This window comes from Anomaloglossus baeobatrachus, chromosome 2 (assembly GCF_048569485.1).
Source record: "Anomaloglossus baeobatrachus isolate aAnoBae1 chromosome 2, aAnoBae1.hap1, whole genome shotgun sequence".
Classification (NCBI taxonomy): domain Eukaryota; kingdom Metazoa; phylum Chordata; class Amphibia; order Anura; family Aromobatidae; genus Anomaloglossus; species Anomaloglossus baeobatrachus.
The window spans coordinates 557,197,550-557,223,281 of NC_134354.1; positions in this window are offsets into that span (position 1 = coordinate 557,197,550).

Sequence of the window (25,732 nt, forward strand, 5' to 3'; positions counted from 1 at the left end):
AAATGATGCAATACCAGAAGGCTCAAGTCAAACAATTAGTATAAAAAAATTCCCATCTGACAATGCTGGCAGCAAAACAGGATCCTTGGGCAAGCAAGAACTTTTGGAAGAAGGTGAAGAAGCAGCTAGCTGACAATACCAGTAAAACTATTGGGTATCCATGCTGGACATGTGGCAATAATTGTCCCTCTATGCCTTGTAGATGTTGGCCTGCCCTTCTATTTGCTCGAAATTTTTAGAAGGTGATCAAATGGTCCTTGCTCCAAAGTTTAAGAGAGTAAACAGGTGGCCATCACTCATAATTTGTACAGAGCCATTATGCGACCCTCAATCTTAATTTTTCCAGGGTGTGTTTGATGCCCTCCTTCATAATTTGTTCAGGATATGTATGAGACCTACCTCTACAATTCTCTTACATGAATAAATGTATACCCAACCAGGGGTAAATGTTTTTTAGCTCTTGCTTTAAGTGTACCAGTCTAGGAGTCCCACTCCTTAACAATAGGAAAAAGAAATGTTTTCTGAGGCCCTCCACTATACATTATGTATCCCAGGGTGTATTACAGTCCCTTCTAATTTTTGGCAGCTCTTCATTTAGTGCATAAGCTTTAGGAGTCAAGGAGTCCCCCAAACTAACAATGTTAACAGAACGTGTATGAGACTCTCCTTTATGTCTAAAACAAGGTGAATTGTAGTCCTTCTTCCTTCTAATTTTTGGCAGTTCTTGAATTGTTCTCAGATGCTTTATGAGTTTCCCTCATATGTTAAAAAAGGATATGTCTGACCACATTACACACACCACATGTCAAGATAAGGTAGTAAAATATTAAAAGTCATTTAACGGTGACTACTGGTGGGTGTAGTTTTATTTCCCACTCTATGTCATCAAATCTATTCAAAAGCAATAGGCACCTGGCTATTATGAGGTCGAGAAGAATTATTTTTTTCTCTTTTTAATTTTGCCTTATATACAAGTCATTATACAGTAAGGAATGTGTACTAACATTTTTTCCTATAAAATCCATTTTTTCTTTTTTATGTTTAATTTTCAGTCCGTTAACGTGGATTAATACTCTGACGACATTGTTTCAAGCAACGACCGGGGAGTGAGAGATACATCCAGGCATCTTCCCTTTGCTCTTCCTATTCCATTTGAGTGTTGTTTGAGAGTTGTTTGCATCCATTTCAGCAATTTCCAGAAAAATGCTTAAATTTCCCATTGACTTCCATTGCACTCATTACTTGAATCAAGCCCGTCCGAGATTCTGAACTTCTTGTTTCAAGTACTATGCACTCAAGCATTTAAGTGCTTGTGTGACGCCCTGGACTAGCTAGGTAGTCACAAACACAACATCAAACACACCCCTGGATAGTCAACAACAGTCAAACAAAATCCTTGTTGCCTGCTCAGGGTCTGATGTCCACACCAGGTGGGGCGGAGCCAGGCGGTTGGCCCCACCCACCGTGGAGTTCACAGGCCTGGAGGTGGGAAAAAGCAGTTAGTTCAGTTTTGGAGTTGAAAGTGACAGGACAAAAACTGTTAGTGTGTGGGTCGGAGCCCAGGCATTGTCAGCAAGGTCGGCAGACGGTGGTGGCCATCTGCAGGAGTTGGCGCAGTTCAGCGGAACCGTAGGACCGGGGATGGGCGGTGGCCTGCCGGTACCGAGCCGGGGAGCAGATCTGCACCAAGCACAAAGGCAGGGCCATCAGACCCCGACCAGGCTAGGAGCCGCCGACAACGGTCAAATCAGATAGTGACCGGGACCTCAGGGGTTTTCTCACACCCAAGACCCGACAGAAGGCAACCGTCCACACAGTGAGGATAAAAAACCACCGCCATAGGCTAGAGATCCAAGGGCCAGCGCCTGCGGGCAAAACGGGCTCCTTTGGTACATACACGCCGGGGAGCGGACTACCGTTGGGAAACCATCAGAGTCAATACATTTTACAGCAGTGCAGGGAAAGACAGCCACCATCAACCTGTCCGGGGAGAGCAAAGACACTGCAGCCAGCTGCGGGACCCGTCCATCCAGCCGTTTGGTTTACCAGAGACTCTGTGAATCTGTGCCTGAGTAAGTACAACAGTGCCATCCGGCACCGCGCCATGCTGCCTCCGCAACCCTGCACCCCAGCTACCCTGCCTCCCCGTACCACCTCCGGGCCCCGGGACCACCAACATCCTAGCTGCTCCCTGCCATCGCTCCCGGGATCCCCGTCACTAGCAGCGGTGGTGCCCACCATCACCACGACCCGTGGGTGGCATCACGAACTATCTCCCCAAACAAACCATCCCTTTTCACTCGTGTGTCCCCGGATCCGGCCCACCGCTCGAGCCACCGAGCAGCAGCAGCCCCAGACCCGAGCGTAGCGAGCGCGGCCCCTCCGCCTGCGATACTTGCTCATTATTATTAATAATGTACGTCATATTCTATTTTAGAAATTGATTTACATGATTGCTGTCATGCTCACAGGACGAGCATGGGTTTAGTGGGTCACTGGACCTAAAGTACCGCTCACTGGCCTGGAGGAGCAAACTGGACTGACCGATAAGTCTTCACTACCGCCACCGGAGGTGGCAACAGGCACACATGCTGGTAAGCGGCCATCAGAGAGCAGCCCAAGGGGATCTGCTACTACGGGTACAATATAGTCTCTGGCTGTAGTAACAGCAGTAGCACCCGGTGTCATGGATTTGGCCAGTATGGATAGATATCTGCAGTAGCAGCGGCCGATGGTGATGCTTGTGGCAGCAGGTATCATGGTAGGCAGCCGACATGGATATTTGCAGCAGCCGATATCATGGTAGCCGATCGCGTGGATGATTGGAGCAGCAGCAGCAGTGGATTGGTAAGGCACTGAAACACAGACACGAATCAGCAGCAGTATACAGTACAGTGATAGCAGCAAACCTGAAAACTAGCAACATTAGGAACTTGTTACCCATGCACTTTCCTTAAGGGCAAGGTGCCTTAAATATCTGCAGCCTGTCAGCATGCTGAAAGGTCACTTCAGGGTCAAGGCATAATGACCCTTTAAGAAAAGGGGTGTGGCCATGCATGCATCCTACGGGCATATCCAGGAGGCCTGTGCGGCATGCAGAGGCCCTGGAAAACAGCAACATGGACCGGGGACAGGGCAGCCACCACTGGATGGCCAAGGATGCGAGAGTGTTAGCGTTCCCACCGGAGGAAGGAAGCAGGAGAGCGTGGGGATGCTGGTATGGACAGTGCAATAGATTTAGGTGTATTTGATGTCATTTTTTCAATAGGTCATAAGGGTTGACTTGTGAATAATTCTGAGAATGTTTCGAACTGCAGTGAGGGTTCTTACCAATCAGATTAAGTATAGTATATCAGCTAGTTTTGATCAATGCTGTTTAACCACTTAAATGCCTCTGTTAATATCTGGCTGCACCAAGCTCCAAGTTGTTGTAACCTGTGGGTTGTTCCTTTCAGTTGCCCATTATTCCCTCTATTCCTGTAAGGTCTGTCTGAGGATGCTATTGCACACACTCTGATCTATCTACTCTGTCTAGCAGGTCCAGGAGGAATGCTGGGTTTACCCTTTTAACGTTATATGGGGATCTGGAGTTATAATGGTTCCCTTTGGGTTGCATTCATGGAACAGCTGCCATCAATAGAGCCTGGAGCAAGATTAGTCAAACTTGCCAGGTCAATAGAAGGGACAGAACCAAGAAACAAAACCATAATCAGAGGAATAGCAAGGTCAGTCAAAAGGTAAATAACCCTAGGTCTCAATCAGGGGGATAACAAATATACATGAAGTCATGGTCACTATGTTAAAACAACAGAAGTATAGCACTATAGATAAAGAAGAAATGCAACCTCAATGGTGGGCAACTCCCAGCAGTATAAATTGTAGCACTGTTTCATAGGCTGCAGCAGAAAGCTGATTATATTGGTGAGCAGCTGGACAGCACTCACAGCTATTCTCCCTGGGTGGGTGGTAGCACAATTCAAAGCCACACTAGAATTATTTTCTGCACTTTAGAAGCTCCATCCAATGATATTACCAATGATGCCTCCTCCATCACCAGAACCACCCATAGAGTGAATGTATTGATGGGGCCTGGTAACAGAAGTATGCATTGCTGGAATAAGTCCAATTATAAATATAGCAGCTATCGAATACCAATGGATTGGAGTGCTACTGAAGGTGTGTCACTGGGCCAAAGTATTGCATAAAAATTCTAAAATCATATATGTCATAAAAAGCAAATGATAACTTGGAGAACCAAAAAATAATGTAAAGAGGTAAGTGCAACATCCCAAAAAAGGCAAACAAAAGGTATGTGTCTCAAAATCATATAGTTGATGATGCATTAAACAAGCCATCATAGTGTTACGTCAAGAGAAAAATGTAAAAAAGTTAAGGCTTTTAGAAAATGTAAAAAACAGATAAATGTTTTATTACAAAGTTATGATTTTTTTAACCCTAGTAAAATATTTAAAAATCTATTTTAGATTGGCATTGACTGTAAAGTAATCATTATGATCTGCCAAATCATGTAGCCATTTCATTATTATCAAGCATGAAAAAAAATTGAATTTTCATCATTTCACCCCACTTTGATTTTGTTTTTAACATTTTTCAATAAATTATATAATAAAGTAAACAGTATAATTCAAAACAATAACTTATAATAACAAGAAAACAGCAAACCCTCTTGATATAAGATTAAAGAAAGATATCTTTTTCTCTTGAGAAAACCCAAGCTCAAAAGCAAATATTGTTTCTTATAAAAATGGCTGAAAAAATAGAATGTGATGTTATCTCACAAAAATGTGTCAAAAATAGTATAAACCAAGCCATAATTAGTCATTTGATGCTCACTATGTCATATGGATTAAACAGAACTCGTCAGTATAGTTAGTCTCCCAGTTCTACCACTTACCCAAGCCTTCACATAGTTGATTCTTATGGATCCTAGAAAATATAGCAAAAAATGTTCTATTTAAATATATACTATCAACAACATCTGAACTAACATGGTCAGCCACACCTCTAAGTATAGGTGGGGAGACCAGGAAAAAATAAAGCAAGAAATGGAGGGGCAGAAACTTCAACCTAATCATTGTGGTTCTCACCGTGACTATTACTTTTTATTACATAATGTATTTCTTTATTCGTTTTAAATAAAGTATATATATTTTTATGACTTTTATGGATTTATGACTCCTTTCGGTGTAGGATTACATTTATGCTTTGTATAGTTTTAATCCAAAAGGGTTAAATTGACTTCTATGCACAAGATTTAATATTGTACTAACTTGAAGTGATAGTAAGGCAAAATGTCAGGTCTGTAAATTGCTGTCTTTTCATGGTAACCTTTTTCTTCCTTCTCTGTACCTTTCCTCAATCTCTATTAAAGTAAGTTGCACAGCCTGCTGAAAGCACTCAAGGGAAGATCTGCAGCTAAAATACACATAATTGTTTATTATATTGTAAAAGATGTGCAAAATATCGTCACAATGCACTATGCTAGGAAAAAGTGAAAGAACAAACTGATGCTGTATACAATAGTGATATGAAATACAATTCTATTTTACCTGGGGATTGAATATGTTCTTTATTTTGACAGTTTACAAAATACACTACAATACAAGGTCATGTAGGCACAAAACCTATTCCAAGCAGGTCTAGGTCTCCTGAAGGAAAGTTGCCCAGCAATATAATATGTCCTTTGTAGCAAGCTGATTTTCGGACTAGTGTGGATTTTTTTCATTACTGTATATAGTCAGGTTGCTTCCCTGGAAAAAAAAGCATAGCAAGCAAATTCATATCAGTATTGGCTTAATGTAAGCACTAGAACTGAATGGATCAAACTGCAATGAACCAAAATTTTGCCAAATTTCCTGAAATGTATGGTTTTATGCAAATTCGAAAAACTTTGAAATTTTATTTGAGATTCTCCCCAATAAAACTTGCCTGACACCATTTTCTACAGTGCTGAAGCATCGGAGAGTAAGCTAATATTATTTTGTGTTTCTGTTTGTGTGACTCTCCAGAGAGAAAGACACTGCACAATAGGGTATTAACCTGATAGAGATCAGAATATATAAAGGTTGTGCTCATTTTTAGGTGGAATACAACAGGTATAAAGATGTCAGCCGCTGCATGCCACGGACTGATTGGGACAATAAATATTGTATAGAAAAAGTGATGAATAATCTGTGCTGCTGACAATCATTCAGATGATTCAGTATTCTTGAAAAAGATGGTCTTTATTTGATTGATGTGTTTCGCATTCCACTGACTTCTTCCTTAAGAACTCAGACACCAGCCAAGGTCATAGAAGCAAATGCACTAATTGTATGGATTATCATGCCTTGTACAGCGGTGGTCAGTACCTGAAATCACTGGTTCAAGGTGAAGCACAATTTGTATGGCAGAAACATTTTCAATCTCTAGAATCACTTGGTTGTTCTCTCCTGAGCAGTTTAAAATGTCACAGGTTCCCTCTAGAGGCAAGTACAGCACTGACTATCACCAGCAATTTCCCTGAACTAGGAGAGAAGCCTTTATAGCAGAGCTAATTAGCAATAGATAACAGCTGACTATTGCTTACACTTAAGGGTGCTTTACACGCTGTGATATCGGTACCGATATCGCTAGCGAGCGTACCCGCCACCGTCGTTTGTGCGTCACGGGCAAATCGCTGCCCGTGGCGCACAACATCGCTAACACCCATCACACGGACTTACCTTCCCTGTGATGTCGCCCTGGCCAGCGAACTGCCTCCTTTCTAAGGGGGTGGTTCGTGTGGCATCACAGCGACATCACTCGGCAGCCATCCAATAGCAGGGGAGGGGCGGAGATGAGCGGGACGTAGCATCCTGACAACCTCCTTCCTTCCTCATTGCCGGTGGGTGGAGGTAAGGAGATGATCGTCGTTCCTGCGGTGTCACACATAGCGATGTGTGCTGCCGCAGGAACGAGGAACAACCTCGCTACGTACGAGACAACAAATTTTAGTAGATGAACGACCTCCCATATACAAACAATTTTTGTCTCTTTGCAATCGTTTAAGGTTTCTCCTGCCTGTCACACGCTGCGATGTTGCTAACCACGCCGGATGTGCGTCACAAACACCGTGACCCCCACGATATACCGTCAGCGATGTCGCAGCGTGTAAATGGCCCTTTAGAGTTTCAGGAGACCAGAGGACAACAATCTTTGTCACTTTCTCATAGTGCAAGCTACACAATGCTGGTCAGAAGACCTGTCCTGATTACCTCTCTTTGCCTGCAAAATCATTAAGTAGCTTGTCTACCAGGTTGCACACTTTTTCTGTCTACTATCTACAATTACTAAGTTACAGTTTCGCAAATTTATTCAACAGCTTTCTAGGCATCTCTGATGTGACATTCAGGCATCATCATTGATTGTTGTTGCGAATTTTGAAACTTAATTTATTGTATATCAGGTAAATTTTGTCAACATGAAGGAAAATATGTCCATGCTCACTTTAGCTGCAGCATAACATGCCTCAGTGGTAGGATGGTAACCTACATCACCAACTGTAGCACACGCTGGGGGCTTGTTTAGGATTCTCTTTGCTGCCAATAGAACAAGTGATAGTCACCATCGCTTGTTAGCTAAGTAGGACCCAGGTACTTTTTTATTTTCTGCTGCACAGATTCTCCTCCTCTGCTTATTTCCACAGTCTACATACTGTATATCTGACTTCTGTTGCTTTTGTGCTCTCTGAAACGCTACCAGGAAGCCTATAGTGTTGATCGCACACTGACCCATAAATTAACCAGGCCCTCCAGTAACTTAGTGTATGCAAACTCTCTACAGACAGTCTAAACCATAACTAAAATCATATTCGTGGTGCCCCAGGGTCATGGGCGTATCTTAACACATGCAACATAACATAGCCTCAGGCCGCACATTTGTTGTAAATCTGTTGCAGTTTGTTCATAGCAGAATAGAATAAGAGATAAGCAAATTGTTTATCATTCAAACAATTCAGATTCTTGATTCAGATTCAGATTATTCAGATTCTTCAGAATTAATAAAATTCTCTGCAAATAGCTATAGTACAAAGCTACTAAATGCCTAAAAATGCATTTATAGCACTCTGAGATATCCTAGGACTGTATTGAACCCCTTTTGAGCTCCTTAATGCCTTATTGATGGCTATGTGACCTCAACTTATCTGTCTAGATGTAAATTAATGGTAAACAATGGAGACAAACGCTTGTGTTTGAGTAGTGTGTACAGATCTATTACTAAATTAGTACAACAAAGTAATAGTCCTATATACTCCTGCTATTGTGGTATATCACAGTCACACTAACTATAAAGGCACAGCACTTCCCTATATTTTACATAGTTATATTGTTAACTACTACATTACTACATCTTGATTAGACATTCCACCATTCTACAGTACAACTTCTCTAACTGAAAATAATCCTTTTCTATTTAGCAGCCTGGATTGCTTTACTTCCCCATAGGAATAAGTCATGTGCCAGTCCTTTGCATTGACCACATATGTATTTATACACATAAATGAGATTGCATCTGAGGTGTCCCTTTTGCTAAGCTAAACGAGCCCATGTTTTCCAACCTCTCATCATATGAGAGACCTTCTATCCCATGTAATAATTTAGGTGCTCAACTTTGAACTGACTCTAACTGACCAATATCATTTTTAACCTATTCACAACTGCTGATAGTTAAAATACCTCAGGTCTTGTTGGGCTAGGATGCAAACGTTAGTCCAGGGATTTCGGTGCCAAACACCACTTAACAGTGACGGAACAGGGATCTGATTGGTTCAGGCCCTGATGACATTATTGCCATGCAAGCCAGCCTCTAACTTTCTAAATTCAGTGATCAATAGCAATCATGGCATTAAGAATGTTATGGGAGTCAGCTCCCTTGCTCTCTCCACTGGCACTCGCATGATGTGATTGCTGGGAGCTGATGTTATGGAATCCAGGGGTTAAATTATGACCTCCAAGTCTGTCAGCTACAGTGGACTGTTAAACAATGATATGAGTATGATCTAAATTTAATACTGACAACTTTAATGCATTGCAATACATGTGCTTGTACAACTAAGAATTTCATAAAAATTAAAAGTATAGGAAATATAAAAAAACACAAAAAATGCAAAAAACAATCATAAAAAACAAATATACATTTTTATCCAATATTAATTATAATAATCAGACAAATACACATATTTGGTATTGCTACATCTGAAATGATCTGAGCTATAAAAGGCTTACACTTTTTAACCCCTATAGTGAATGCTATTAAAAAATAAATAATAAACATGGCAAAAACGTCTTCATCATATTGCTTAACAAAAACTGGTATAAAAAGCAATCACTAAGTTGAATGTGAATAAATGTACTAAACTTCTTCTCGGTATGTGAATATGAAGATCGAGCTCATCTGTTAGCTGAAAAATAAAAAAGATGTAACTTTGATAATGTGGCCATGCAAAAACAGTTTTGTTTCTATACAATTATTTTTAGTGTGTAAATATGGCAAAACATAAAAAAGTATATAAATTTGGTATCACTGTAATTATACGGACCGTAATAATAAAGTGGTCTTAGCAGTTAAAGCACACTGTGGGAAAAAGACTCTTTCTTTTCTTCATTCTGCCTTCCAAAACTCAGAAAAAAATGCAATAAATAATTGTAAAACTGTTGAAAAAAAATGAATATGGAGATTCAAAAATATTTTTTTAGGAACAAAATTAGAAAGGAGCAAATACCATAATATTCGTATTTGTTATACTCGTAATTAGAGATGAGCGAACCGGCCGTGGTTCGGCTCGAGTTCGGTTCACCGAACGGAGGTCTCGTTCGAGTTCGGTTCGGCACATTCAAAAATACCCCACACTTAACTGTCCCCAGGATGACACCGGGGTAGGTAGCAAAGTCTTTGCTGAACCATGACTTGTTCATCTTGGCTCCTTTTAATAAACACAGCAAGCAAGGGTTACTCCAAGCGGAGTCTCCCTTTTTTCCAAAAATTGGGCCACACACACACCCACCCCTTCAGTGCCAGCACTTGTGCCCCAGTTGTACACTTCACAGGTAGATTTGCATCAAGCACATTGAAAAATACGCCATACTTAACCGTCCCCAGGATGACACCGGGGTAGGTAGCTAAGTCTTTCCTGATCCCAGCTCTGTTCATCTTGGATCATTTTTAAAAACAATGTAAGCAAGGGTTACTCCAAGCAGAGTCTCCCTTTTTTTCAAAAATTGGGACCCACACACACCCACCCATTCAGTGGCAGCACTTGTGCCCCAGTTGTACACGTCACAGCTAGATTTGCATCAAGCACATTCAAAAATACGCCATACTTAACCGTTCCCAGGATGACCCCGGGGTAGGTAGCAAAGTCTTTGCTGAACCATGACTTGTTCATCTTGGCTCCTTTTAAAAAACACAGCAAGCAAGGGTTACTCCAAGCGGAGTCTCCCTTTTTTCCAAAAATTGGGCCACACAGACACTCACCCCTTCAGTGGCAGCACTTGTGCCCCAGTTGTACACTTCACAGGTAGATTTGCATCAAGAACATTCGAAATCCACAAGCATTTACTCTCCCCAGGATGACACAGGGGTAGTAAATTCCTTGTGGATCCATGACTTGTTCATTTTGATGAATGTTAGTCTGTCCACATTGTCACTGGACAGACGCGTGCGCTTATCTGTCAGCACACACCCAGCAGCGCTGAAGACACGTTCAGAGACAACGCTGGCAGCTGGACACGACTAAATCTACAAGGCGTAAGTCGAGAGCTCTGGCCATTTTTCAAGATTTGAAGCCCAAATTGAGCAAGGCTCCATTTGCAAAGTCATGGCATTGATGTTCATTTGAAGATACTGCTGTATGATCCTCTCCAGCCGTTGACTATGTGTCAGATTTGTTGTCTCTGGTGACCTTGCAAAGGATGGTCTAAAAAAATTATGAAAAGATTCAATAAAATTGCTGTTACCAGATACGGTGCTGCTGGTACGGGTAGACTGTTGAAGATGACGAGACCGTCCCATGTTTGTCAAGTTACAACTGGGAGATTCACTCCCTGCACCAGGGTTATTTGGTGGAAAAGCCGAGCTAAGATCGAGTAACAGCTTTTGCTGATACTCCTGCATACGTGCGTCCCTTTCTATGGCTGGAATTATGTCACAAAATTTGGACTTGTACCGGGGATCTAATAGTGTGGCAAGCCAGTAGTCATCATCACTTCTAATTTTGACAATACGAGGGTCATGTTGGAGGTAGTGGAGCAAGAAGGCGCTCATGTGTCTTGCGCATCCATGCGGACCAAGTCCACGCTGTGTTCGTGGCATAGAGGTGCTAACCGTTCTTTCTTCCTCTGACATCTCCCCCCAACCTCTTTCAACTGAAATTTGACCAAGGTCTCCCTCATCCGCTGAGTCTTCCATGTCCATGGACAGTTCGTCCTTCATTTCTTCATGTTCTCCTGCACCTTCCTCAACATTTCGCCTGCTACCATGCACCCTTCTTGATCCTTGTCCCCCATGGTCCCATGCCTGCCGCGTTGGTGATGATGAACGTCTGGACCTTGGTGATGTTGTTGTCTCTTGCGCATATGAATACTCCTGTAGTTCCTCCCCTTCCTGTTGTCCCACCCCCTGACTCCGAATAGTGTTTAGCGTGTGCTCCAGCATGTAAATGACTGGAATTGTCATGCTGATAATGGCATTGTCAGCGTTAAACATATTTGTCGCCATGTGGAAACTGTGCAGAAGGGTGCATAGGTCCTTGATCTGAGACCACTCCATCAGAGTGATCTGCCCCACCTCTGCATCTCGTTGGCCCAGGCTATACGTCATGACGTATTGCACCAGGGCTTGACGGTGCTGCCACAGTCTCTGTAACATGTGGAGAGTCGAATTCCAGCGTGTCTGCACATCGCATTTCAGGCGATGAACCGGCAGGCCGAAAGACTTCTGGAGCGATGCAAGTCGCTCAGCAGCGGTGGTTGAATGGTGGAAGTGAGCAGACAGTTTTCGTGCCCTGTTCAGAAGGCCATCTAGGCCGGGATAGTGTGTTAAAAATTGCTGGACAACAAGGTTCAACACGTGAGCCATACAAGGCACGTGTGTCACCTTGCCCAGGCGAAGGACCGCACCCAGGTTTGCAGCATTGTCGCACACAGTCTTACCAGGCTGCAGGTTGAGTGGAGACAACCATTAACCAAACTCAGTCTCCAGAGCTGCCCACAACTCAGCCGCTGTGTGACTCTTTTTTCCAAGACATTTCAAGCTAAAGACCGCCTGATGCCGTTGCGCTCTGCTGTCAGCATAGTAATGAGGGGTGCGTGATTCCTTCTGCGCAGTTAGAACGCTAGTGGCCTGACCAGGCAGACTTGGGGCAGAGGTGGAGGACCCAGACGAGGTGGAGGAGGCAGAAGCAGTGGCGGAACTTGGAAAGACAGAGAATTGACACACAAGTCGTGGGGATGGCAAGACTTGTGCAGCAGACCCTTCACCATCTATCACCATAGTTACCCAGTGCCCTGTCAGCGACATGTAACGTCCCTGTCCATGCTTACTGGTCCAAGTATTTTTTGGTGAAATGCATCTGTTCACACACACAGAGTTTCTCAAGGAAGCGGTGATGTTATGTGCGACATGCTGGTGTAGCGCAGGCACACCTTTCTTAGAGAAGTAGTGGCGACTGGGCATCTGGTACTGGGGCACAGCAACAGTCATAAGGTCTCTAAAATCCTGTGTCCACCAGGCGGAAAGGCAGCATTTCGGTAGCCAAGAGCTTACAGAGGGATAAAGTCAACCTCTTAGCTTTGTCATGGGTGGCAGGAAATGGCCTTTTATTGGTCCACATCTGAGGGACAGAGATCTAGCTGCTGTGTGTAGACAGTGTTGAGTAGGGTGTCCCTGGAAAAATGCCGGTTTGTGAGGAAAGTGCAGGCGTAGACATGATGTTGCCTTCATCCAACGTTGGTGCTATCGATGTCTGAGAGATCTGTACACACGCACTTGTTTCCCCTTCCAATCCAACTGACGACCTACCAAGCAAACTGCTTGTTGCGGTTACAGTGGTGGAAGTTGTGCGTGGAAAACCAGGTGTGACAGCTGTCCCCACAGTCCTAGAAGATGAAGAGCGCACGGATGCACTGGAATGGGCAGGTGGTGGATGGTTCGCTCCGCTAGGCCGCATTGCAGCACGGTGAGCTTCCCACTGGGACATATGATATTTATTCATGTGACGATTCATGGAAGAAGTTGTCAAACTGCTGAGGTTTTGCCCTCTACTAACAGAATCACGACAAATTTTACAGATCACATAATTTAGGCGATCTTTTGCTATGTCAAAAAAGGACCAGGCTAGGCAAGGCTTAGAGGGCATGCGACCTGCTTATCCACCCCAACTGGTGCTCAGAGGCACAGTGGTGGCTGAGGATGCAGTTATAGACGTGCTACTAGTACTCCGAATCTGTCCAGGAAGGCGCAAGGTAACTTTGTCATCAGTTGCATCCTCCTCCACCGCCTCTGTTGACCTCCTCGACTGCCTTACTGTGGGTTGACAGTAGGTGGGATCTAGAACTTCCTCATCAATTGTTGTGTTTGCACTCCCCTCACCCTCAGACTGAGCCTCTTCTTGCCCTGACCGAATATTTAAGTTGTCATCCCAATCTGGTATCTGTGTCTCATCATCATCAGTATGTTCCTCATTGTCTATAATAACAGTTGTTACAGTTTGTGAAAAAAGGTCAACATTATGCTCAGAAACTTGGTCCTCACAGCCTGAATCAGAGTCACAAAGGTTCTGGGCATCACTGCAGACCATTTCCTGGTCTGTACTCACTGTAGCTTGGGAGCACACCTCTGATTCCCAGGCTATAGTGTGACTGAATAGCTCTGCAGACTCAGCCATCTCAGTTCCACCATACTGTGCAGGGCGGATGTAGACTTCAGAGCTGGGAGAAAGCAAGTGTGATTGGGATGACAACTCAGAGAACTGGTGTTTTTTGGATGCGGTAGTTGAGGTGGCGGAGAGGGCACTTGTTGGACCACTTGAGATCCATTCAAGCATTTTCTTTTTTTGGCCATCATCTACCTTTGTTCCAGTTGTTCGTGTCCGTAAAAAAGGGAGCACATCGGATTGTCCACGGTAAGTAGTAGACATCTTACTTTTGCTGGAAGATGGTCTATCTTCAGCAGATGTTAATGGCGCTTTGCCACCTTCCCCACGGACAAACCCTTTTTTTCCTTTTCTAACACGCCTCTTCCCCTTTCCACCAGCATCTGTCATTTTGCCACTCATTTTGATTGCGACAAGATTGTGCACTTAAAATGTGGTAGTAAAAATTGAGAGGTGGTGTAGATTGCAGCGGTGGTCTATCTTTATTAACAGCAGAATAAACAACAATAACTATCCCTGACAATGCAACTACGGCCCTTAAACTGGCAGCATAGTTTGCTATTAGAACGGCTTAGTAACAATGAGTTTGAGTGTGCAATGCAGAGGTGCTGCAAATAGATTTGCACTAGTGGGACACTAATGGAAGTCCAACAGCCACTTTTAGGATGCCACTAAGTTTACTCAATGTTTGCTAGTATAATGGCTTAGTAACAAAGAGTTTGAGTGTGCAATGCAGAGGTGCTGCAAATAGATTTGCACTAGTGGGACACTAATGGAAGTCCAACAGCCACTTTTAGGATGCCACTAAGTTTCCTCAGTGTTTGCTAGTATAATGGCTTAGTAACAATGAGTTTGAGTGTGCAATGCAGAGGTGCTGCAAATAGATTTGAACTAGTGGGACACTAATGGAATTCCAACAGCCACTTTTAGGATGCCACTAAGTTTCCTCAGTGTTTGCTAGTATAATGCCTTAGTAACAATGAGCTTGAGTGTGCAAAGGGCAGGAGGGTACAGTGGCAGGGTTGTGGGTGAGTGTACAGGAAAGGAAGCCTCACTTTCTATTACTCCTAATGGGGAAATGCAGCGAGGAAGTCCCTGAGCTTAGCTACACAGACGCTGTTATCTTCTGTAGCTGTTAAAATTTGTTTCCACGGACCTGACTGTCACCTATGGCTCTGAGCCTGCTTTTATTAGCCCTTACAAGGGCTAATAGAAACTTCTATCCCTATTATGAATAGCGCTGTGTGTAGAGCGTACACAGCAGTATCGGACACAGGAGCTACGCCAGCGGTGACTGACACCCAGACGCAGAAGGCAGATAATGGCGTCCGGACGGGCAGATACCCGTTTTTATAATGCAGGGACATGTGACATGGACATCCTATCACACATGCCGTTGCTTCTCTGGCTAAAAGCCCACTTAGCTGTGTGTGTGTCTGGGATTGGCTGACATGCTGGCCCGCCCCACTACACGTGCGCGCTTAGGGAAGGAAGACAAGGAAAAAAAAAAATTGGTGATCGCCATTATCCCAGCAGCAGTGATCTGAATGCGCTGTTCCCACACACTATACGCTGAAATTTCATAATAGTGTGAGTCACAGAGTGACTTACACTATTACAGCGGAAAGCCAGCTAGTAATTAGCTTGGCTTTTTGCTGCTAGAACCGTTCTCGAACGTAACTAGAACTATCGAGCTTTAGCAAAAAGCTCAAGTTCTAGTTCGATCTAGAACAGCCCCCAAAATCACTCGAACCGCGAACTGGAGAACCACGAACCGCGCTCAACTCTACTCGTAATGAATACTTTGTAATATTCGTGTATTCGTTATGAATAGCGAGTACAATGCAAGTCAATATGAAATGCGAGTAATTTTCTGCTGGACCCAACAAATAGGTATGGGGCTGAAGAAAAGTCTGAAATAGATGAGAAAGTGTTGAAACTGAATGGGCAGAGCCTACAGAATATGCCTGCATGCATTTCTGAATAACATATTATTTCTGGGAATAAGGATGTCACAGTTCTACGCCACTTATTCTCTCTCTGTCTCTCTCTCCAAGCACTTTATACTCACCAATCACCGGGGTACCGCTGCTGTCACACTGCTCCTGCTGCCTCTCGTTTTTCCCTACCCACTCATTAACCTCATTAGGCTCATACATATTCACTGCACCTGCTCACTAGGCTCATACATATTCACTGCTTATCCCGACTATCGGTGTCTGTGATTGGTTGCAGTGAGACCTACCCCCACGCTGACTGACAGCTGTCTGACTGCAACCGATCACAGCCGCCGGTGGGCGGGTCTATAGATTGAACAGTAAAATAAAAAATTTTAAAAAATGACGTGTTGTCCCCCCTAATTCTGATACCAAGCCATGATAAAGCCTACAGCTGGGGGATGGTATTCTCAGGCTGGGGAGACCAATGTTATTGGGAGCCCCCCAGCCTAAAAATATCAGCCAGCAGCTGACCGGAATTGCCGCATCCATTAGATGCGACAGTCCCAGCACTTTACCCGGCTCATACCGATTGCCCTGATGTGGTGGCTCCCATGTACGCTAATTTGCTCCTGGGCTGGTGGGAGGAGACAATTGTTTTTCAGGATGACACTGATGGTGGCCTCTTCAGCCTAATAAACCTATGAGCCTACTATATTGATGATATAGTCATCACTCAGCATGGCACTGGAGGCTTTTATTGGTGGTCTGAATAAGAATGAGATCTGCCTGAAGTTTACCTGCGAGGCAGATTGTACCTCATTACCATTCTTGGATGTCTTGGTAATGAAAAGCAAGGAGGGTACTTTAAAAACCTGTTCTTTTATAAAGCCAACCTTAACGAACTCCCTCCTGAGGTGGGAGAGCAATCATCCAGTGTCCCGAAAAAAATGTATACCAAAAGAGTTATACCTAAGGATGCGTCGGAAATGTTTGGATGATATCTCTTTTAGGATGCAGGCCAATGACCTTAAAAAGTGCTTCCAGCAGAGTGGGTCCCTGGAGGGAGTTCTTTGGAAGGGTTTCCAGGAGGCCAGCCCTATTGGTGTCCAGTCTCAAGGCACCTAATGATGATGTCACAAGATTTATTACCACCTTTTGTAATGCCACTAGAGAGGTTAGACAGGTGTTTGAGAACCATCGGCCTGTTTTGACAATGGATAAAGATTGGAGAAAACGGTGGGTTCTTATCCACATTTCACATATCATAGAGTTAGGTCTTTGAAAGATCGGTTGGTCCATAGCCATTTTACGTCTCCCAGAAAAACTACGTGGCTTAAGTCAAATGTTAAAGGCTGCCACAGGTGTGGCGGTTGTGTAGCCTGTGTGGAGATCTTGACAGGGAAAACATTTACATCAAATGTCACCCAAGAGACATTTGTTATTAGGAGTTTCATCAATTGCCGCACACCGGGAGAGGTCTACAAGGCTTCCTGCATGTGCGGCATTGAGTATGTTGGGAAAACCATCATAGAATTTAGTAGGCATATTGGAGATAACTTTTGCGATATCGAACATAAGCGTGAAACTCCCCTGGCAAAACACGTAAACTCTGTAGGTAATGGTAACAGGAATGTCATCTCTTTTATTGGGATTGACAAGATTGATAGGCCCAACAGAGGGGGAGACTGGGATCGCCTAATCTTGCAAAAGGAAGCAAGGTGAATTTTTTGATTGGACACAGTCGCCCCACGTGGTCTGAATGAGGAGCTAAATTTTGGCTGCTTTATTTAGTTGTGATTAGTATAAAATACTCCTTATTAACATCTGTAGGTATACTGCTAAAATATCATTCATCATATTCATAACTTTTTCTTTTCCACTCTCTTTCCCCTAACGTATCTTAAGCAGCCTTCTCCCCTCACCCTTCTCTATATTCCTGGCATAAATGATGTAATTGGCACACCATGTATTTTATGTAATATTTATGTGGCTGGGTTTAATAAGTTCCTGAACATGATTGAGATCATCATGTGCTTATACATCTTTAATTTTGAATTGAACGGTTTGTGTCTATATGTACGTCCGCTCCATTCAGCTGCACATGGGAGATGGACTTGTTTGTCTATGCATCCTGGGGTACACATGCCCTGCTTTGTATATGTCTGCAATGATATATGTGCGTTTGCACACTGTGGCTCTATTGAGCGACATTACCAGACATGGGGGATGGTACTGGTGTGTGCTGCACGTAACCTTGTACACGCCTTCGTTTCTATGATGCATTGGGTGATTGCTCAGTGATGTGAGACTGTGGCTCCATTGAGCGGCATTGCCAGACATCCAAGGGGGCGGGGGCGGCCTGGGCTGCGTGTCACCTTTTACACGCCCCTCATTTCTATGATGCATTGAGTGACTGCACGGGGATGTGGCAGGCCGGTGGGCTGGAGAAAGGAAGTGATTCTCAGTACAGGAAACCAGAAGTGAGCTGCATTCCACTGATACCCACGTTGGCTGACGCGTGCGTTCCATTATAGTTTGTTATGGATTCCGGCCTGAGGGAGACATGGGCTGTTAAGATGGATCTAAACTGTACATAACGATTATAGTAGGTGAGTGTGCCCTTTGATATACTGGAGATGTTTGTTAATCTGTGAAGGGGTTAACTCAGAGTACTGAAGGAGACCCCTACCCCTATTTACTAGGATTGGAGCAGGGGTAGAGTGGGGACTAATTAACCCTTGATTAGGGTGGTTTAGTCCATTTTACCAGTCTGATGTGAGCCTAGGCTGAGCTACTGTATTTATTTATAGAGATAGATAATCCTAGTCCTCTTCCCTCTATATGATGTATGTATTTACCCTGATGATCCAAAGGTGGTGACATGCATAGGGAGACACCAAGACCTTTATGAGGGGCAGTCACAGTGGAGAGCCAGATGTGGACTGCCCTTGTAAGGGCAGGAGCAATTGATGGAAAGTTAGCATCTCCCCATCTAGGGATAGCAGCCTTGTCCTTTTGATCCTCCCTTTTTCTGACTGGAACAGATGGGACTGAGGCTACATGGACCCGCACGACTGAATGGGTGAGATCAATCCATTTTTGCAATTTCTATTTCAAGTATGGTCTCTTTATGCCCTTATTTATTTTGGTGTAGCTCCTTTTGTATACACTTATGGTATATATACCTGTCCCTTTTTCATTGTTTTCTCCCCATTGGGTATAAAAATAGGTGATCCTATCGGTGATCAAATATCCTTGGATAATGTTTATATTATATGTTTAGCATATCTTTAATATTTGTTTCTGTGAGTTAATATACGTCATATGAATATCACTGCTGTGCACGTTTAACATAATATGTGTTGCTATTTTAAATCACTGAATGTTTTCACATTTATTTAATATCTGTTTTTAAGGGTTTATTAAAGGTTAAGTTTTAAATCACAGTTTGCTATACCTATTATTTATCCCGTATATAAACAACAGCAAAGCAGGCATCTGACCCCCAAAAAAGGATAATGTGGGGGCCATTTTTACAATTTAGCAGTGTAAAAAGTCTTTGACAACATTATATTTTTAAATAGGCTATTGGTTACCACCGGTTAATATCCATTTTCCACTAGCTAGAAAAGTTGAGGTCACTTGGACTTGGAATAAGGCTGTGTTTATATTAAAAAACTGAGACGAGATTTAATACAGTCCTAAAAGACTTCATAGGGTTTTAAACATAGTTTCTGGGAAATTAGAGGCTCCGCTGTATTGTGATTTATAGCAAATTTGTTCTCTGATAGTAACATTTTTTGATAAAATTTGATGAATATTGCAGATTTGAATTTCAAATCATCCTCTCATCTCTTCTCATAAATGTTTTTGAGCTACAAATATAAAAGTTATGTATGTGGTTCCTGCAAAAATATGATGTACACACTGTCCTTCCTACATGCTCTCCACACTGACCTTTCCTTTCCATCTGCCACACCGCCCCCTCATCTCTCTACTCTTCCTGGGCATACTGTCCCCTTCTTGCTGTTCTCTCACACTGTCACCCTATGGTACTCCTTCTCCATACCACCCCCCCATTACCCAGTTTCAATTCTGTTATTCCTCACATTTTACTCATCCCATACTGTCTCCTCAATACCTTCGCACCCATCCCCCCACTCTTCATACTGTGTCCACAAAAATTCCCCACACCCTCTTTCACCATATTGTCAGCATATATTTCCCATATCCCTCGCTCCCCATTCTGTGTATGTATACGTTAACCACCACTCTCACCCCTCATGCTGTGTCTGTATACTTTCCCCCACGCTCTCTCTTCATAATGTGTCTGTATACATTGCCCACACCCTCTCTACCCATACTGTGCCAGTACACATTTTCCCAACCTCGCTTGCCATACTGTGTCTTTATACATTCTCTCATCCTCTCTACCCATACTATGTTTATATATATTCTCCCAATACTGTGTCCGAATACATTCCATTCAACACTGTCTCAACCTACTGTGTCTGTATAAATTTCCCTTACCTTCTCACCCTATAATGTGTCTGAATACATTCCCCCCAACCTTATCACCCCATACTGGGTACTCAAATTTCTTCCCCCAGTTCCACTAATTAAAATAAACCTTTGGTGTCTTCAGCTCCATTGAAGCACTTACCACACCAAATACCAAGAATCAGCAGTTTGATCATCTGACCTGACCATGCTGCTGACAATGCCCTGTCCCGGAAGAGCCAGCAGTTGGGGATTCATTTGTAGTTGTGCCTGGAAGGCATGTGTTTAATTGATCGCTGGGAGCCAGTGCAGTGTACCTTCTCTGAGCCGTATGTCAGCTTGACAGCCAGCTCAGAAAATGGCTGGCTTCCACTATGGGGGGGTTGCAAAATGCAGTCGCCAGTGAGACACCTTAAACAGTTGTATCAGGCAGCCCGATGTCACCTCCTTGTCGGCTGTGACGAGGGAAAATGCTTCGCCCGCACCCCTAGAAATTTCACTGGCCTGATCTCATGTCAGCTTTTCAGGGATAATGCAATCTTTCTCAATGTATAAAAAGGTAGTGGGCATCTTTTTGGCAATTTACTCATATTGAACCAGAAACTGTTTAAATTCTTTGGGACTTCATGAGCTTTCATGAACTTCGACTCAATTTTGATTCTGCATGAATCAATTTGCTTATCTCTATTAATTATATTTGACATTGTGATTTTTCCAATAAAGTCATCATATGTACAAGTATATATGGCACAGCAAGGAAAACATTCTCATAACATGCAGTTGGAATCAGTGTGAAGAGTATGGAAATAATTTCTATCAAAAATGCAATGCTTTAAGCATCCCGCTCTAAGCATCCCCTTATTTTTTCTGCTTTGTACTTCAAATACTTTTTTCCCACTAAACAATGATGCCTCTTTTTCTCTTCATGTGCATGTCTAAAGTGACCCCCAGCATGCTAGCTTCTATGATTATTCAAGCATTACGCATGAAAAGCTTTGGTTTATGCTTCTGAAAAGCAAACCAGACATACAACTGTGAGAGACAAAGAAGTACACTGCCTTTAATGCATGTGATATTTCCCACCACAATTTTAATACCCCTCATGAGTTTGTTTCACAAGCAATGCGAATACAATACACAAATAAGTATACCATGGCACAAACAATGTATAAAAGTTAAGTATATAAAATAACGCAATCTGGCAGATAGCCATTAATACAATTGATTACAATAACACTCGATTTAACACTTCATATTATCACAATTGAGTAAATATAAGTTTACTTGTCTTTCTATAGAAATATTTATATTTTATAGCACAACTATTTAATGGATAGGACATGGCCACAATAAACTAAGTCTATAATTTGATCTTATGAGTGGTCAACTATTTTAATATGCTATTAACGATTTCAAGCTTAACTTGATCTTGAAGGAGGTTACTTATTGATAGGCACAGTACGTTACATATAAATTTTCAGGAGTAACGGGGGTATATTTACAACCATTATAAATATGTTATTTATGAGGGTAATATAAAAGTGTCTCTTATACATAAGTATTTATATTTTTAACAACTTTATTTAATGGTTGGGATATGACTAATAAACTAAGTCTAGAATTGTATCTTATGAGTGGTCCACTATTTTTATATGCCATTAGCAATTTTAGGCTAATCTTGATCTAGATAGATATGACCTTTTTATAGGGACAATACATTAAAATAACTTTGCAGTAGTAATGTGGGCAGATTTACAACCTGTATCCACAATCCATCTAACTGATCTGTCCAATATCTTCAGGTGTCATATGAGCATTACATGGCTATGCATGTCTTGTGTGCATATTTCCCTAGTTTATTTCTCACCACATCAGCTTTGAAGTAGTGAAAGGAGCTTGTCCACCAAGAGAAGCCAATTGCATGCACAATTCTTTTCCATTCAGATCTATACGGAAAGCTAAGGAATCAAAGTGTAAGTGACTATTGGACAATTACCTACATTTTTCTTCTTGACATAGAAGAGTAAGATTGATTCATGGAGCTGAAGGATAACAATTTTTTTTATATCTAATCTCATTAGGGAGAATGACGGGCACAATCTGGTGATCAAGATTTTTTGTTAATTTTGAAACTAGATATATGAATTTTATCCATGTACTGTATTTTACATTCACCCCATGCCCAGATCACAAAGACATGATATGCATGTGTAACTTACAGATGTGTCCCTTCATATTTTTCCTGTGGGTTAGTGATAACATTTGTTGTGAGAGTTCTCTACAAAGTTATAAAAATGGACAAAGAGAGAATCTAAAAATGCAGACACAATGCAAATTAAACATTTATATGAATTTAGTCTTGCTCTGCTGTCTTTTTTTTTTTAAAAAAACTGCAAATATGATCTAGCTAAAAAGATTACTGAACATTTAATAAAATTTGGGACAATGTAAGCAAGCTAGAAAGTTTCTGTTCTGAAGAAGTCATCAATTAAATAGCAACTGTTAGGCTATGTCCACACTTTGCGTTTTTACCTGTGTTTCAGCTGCGTTTTGAACTGCAGCGTTTTCATGCCAAAATGCATGTGTTTTGATTTTCCAGTAAAGTCTATGGGAAATAGGGTATTCTTGTCCGCACTTTGCTGTTCAAAACTCTGCGTTTAATTTGCATAATTTGGGGCAAAAACTCAGCGTTTAAAGAAGCAGCATGCCAATTGTTTTTGCCATTTGGGCTGCGTTTTGCTACACTGAAGTCAATGAGAAGTTGCAAAAAGCAACCAACATCAAAATTCCAGCGTTTTACATGCTTTTTGGGTGCAGAAAGAATGCGTTTTGGACTACATAAACGCATGCGTTTATGACATCAAAATAATGGAATGATATGTCCTTTTATACACACACATAGTCCGACAATTAAATTAATAAAAAATATTAATTTATTGTTATTTTAGCCATAAATAGTATAAAACCGCTATAATTATATTAAATATAACTCTTTACATTTTGATATGAATAATTATATTTGTTTTCTTTTTTTTTTCCTTTTTTCATAGTGTTTGTATGTTTAAACTTTATTTAGCAGTGTCTTTATGTTCAAAACGCATCTGAGTTTAAGCAATGAAAAAGCATGTAAAAAGCGCTAAAAATGCGGCTAAAACGCGCTAAATACGCACGCGTTTTTATCGCGTTTCTGTGGCCAAAAGCAACTTTGGCAAAAGCAATTTCTGCCAGTTGAAATGCAACTACCTCGACACAAAGTGCGGACATAGCCTTAGACAATAGCAGTAATAACATTTAAGTAACTTTCTTGATGATACCGCCAACTTTTGCATGTTTTTATTCTACTACTTTACATAATATCAATGCAATTTACAATGTAATTGAGTGTAGTGAACATTATTTTCCAGATTTTACAGTTGCAATTATTGTAAAGTTCCTCTTTTTCAAGGCATAATTCAACTCAGAAGAGAAAAATGTCTTGAAACGTCCAAATCCCAACATCTATGTAATTTAGGTATTTTTAAGGTACATGAATTATGATTTGCTTTTGCTTCCACCATTATAGTGCAGTTTTAGACAAAAAATAGTTTTGCTTATAAACCAAATATATATTTCCAACTCAATGACCAAGCATGATATGATTTTATCATAATATCAGTTTACAATTTTTCAAGAGCAGTAATAATTCTATCCTATGTCTGTGGCATAAGGCCGTGTAAAAAAATCATGCAATCATTAGCGCAAACCCCAAACAGAGGAAAAAGAAAAAATCTTATAGTAGTCTAAAATTACATTATATGACCTACCTAAAATAAATAAATAAAAAAACATACATTTTCACTCACATCTGCTCAATTGTGTGAAATATTTGTTTGGCAAATAAGTCCAAAAATGTGTCTTCAATGGAAGTAACTTATCTAATCTTTCTCATTCGAGATTATAGGAATATTCTGTTCCAATTTCAATGCACCATCCAAATACAGAGTTCTAAGGATTACGTGTCAATTTATAAGCATCAATTCATTTGCAATCATTGTAAAAACTGATTGATTTTTATACTTACAGAGTTTAGGAATTATTTCTAAAGAACAAGTGCAAACAAGTAATTAAACAAGACATCCTTTGTCCTGCAATATTACAACACAGACACAAAGCCATAAATTTGCATGAAGTGGTACTTGATTTTTTTGTATAGGTTTCCGGTGTATGACACGTGTAACCGTCTTGTGCTTTGGTGCAGCATGCCAAAACCAATAAAAAAAAATGTCATATTTGCATAATCACAATGACAGAGCATCATAATTGCATTCAAATAGGTAACCTTTTCAACTGTCTAACAATTTCATGTACAAACACAGTCACATAACTGTATTGAGAATATAATTGGAGAGTTACATCTGTTTGTCTACAGAGAAGATTAAGGAGAAAACATGATCTAAGTAAACAACAAACAGACAGTGTTCTTTACAGAATATGAGCTCACCAATAAATGGGCAATTTGTTTAGAAAATATTTGCATTTTTTAATCTTTTTTTTCCCATGAACATAAAGCTTTGCCCTTAGCCATTTACATTTTAAGAGTAGGGTATACATGATAATATAACATTTAGATGCTAATTAAAATAATAATAACAATTGAATCAAATTGAATATTTTTAATTTTTATGTTTTATTCTTTTCAAATTTTGAATGACAAAAAACTGAGTACATGTATGCAAAAATACAAAAACATATTTTTTTTAATCTTTTAAAAATATTTTAATGTATTATCTTCAAACTGTTTCTGGCTACTGGGTCCAGAAAAGGGAAACATTGAATTCCCATTCCTACAGTGTATTTGAGCTTTTAAAATCACAGTATGATTTAGGGGTAGCATTTTGGGTAAGTGCACACAATGTGTTTTATTGCGTGTTTTATTTTGTCACAAAACTGCAAACAAATCCTTTTACCATCAAAGTTAATGAGAATTCTGAAAGGTTTTGTGCACATGTTGCTTTTTTCCCTTGCAGAAATAAATCTGAAGCATGGAGCATTTTTTTCCATTCCAGAATGCATAAAAAATACATTGGAAAAAACGCATACAAAAAAACACATCGAAAATGAGCTGCAAAAAATAGGCAAAAATGCAACAAAATGCAACAGCAAAAAAAATCAGCATTTTTCTAGCCAAGAGATGCAGAAATGATACAGAACATTCTGGAACCAAACACAAGCTGCAAAAAATAGGCAAAAATGCAGCAAAAACGCAAGACGAAACAAAAATAAGCATTTGCCTGGCCAAGAGATACAGAAATGATGCAGAAATTTCTGCAACCAAATACTTAAAGTGCACACATATCCTAAAATGAAGATTTTGTTGACTGTAGTTTATAATATTAGAAAA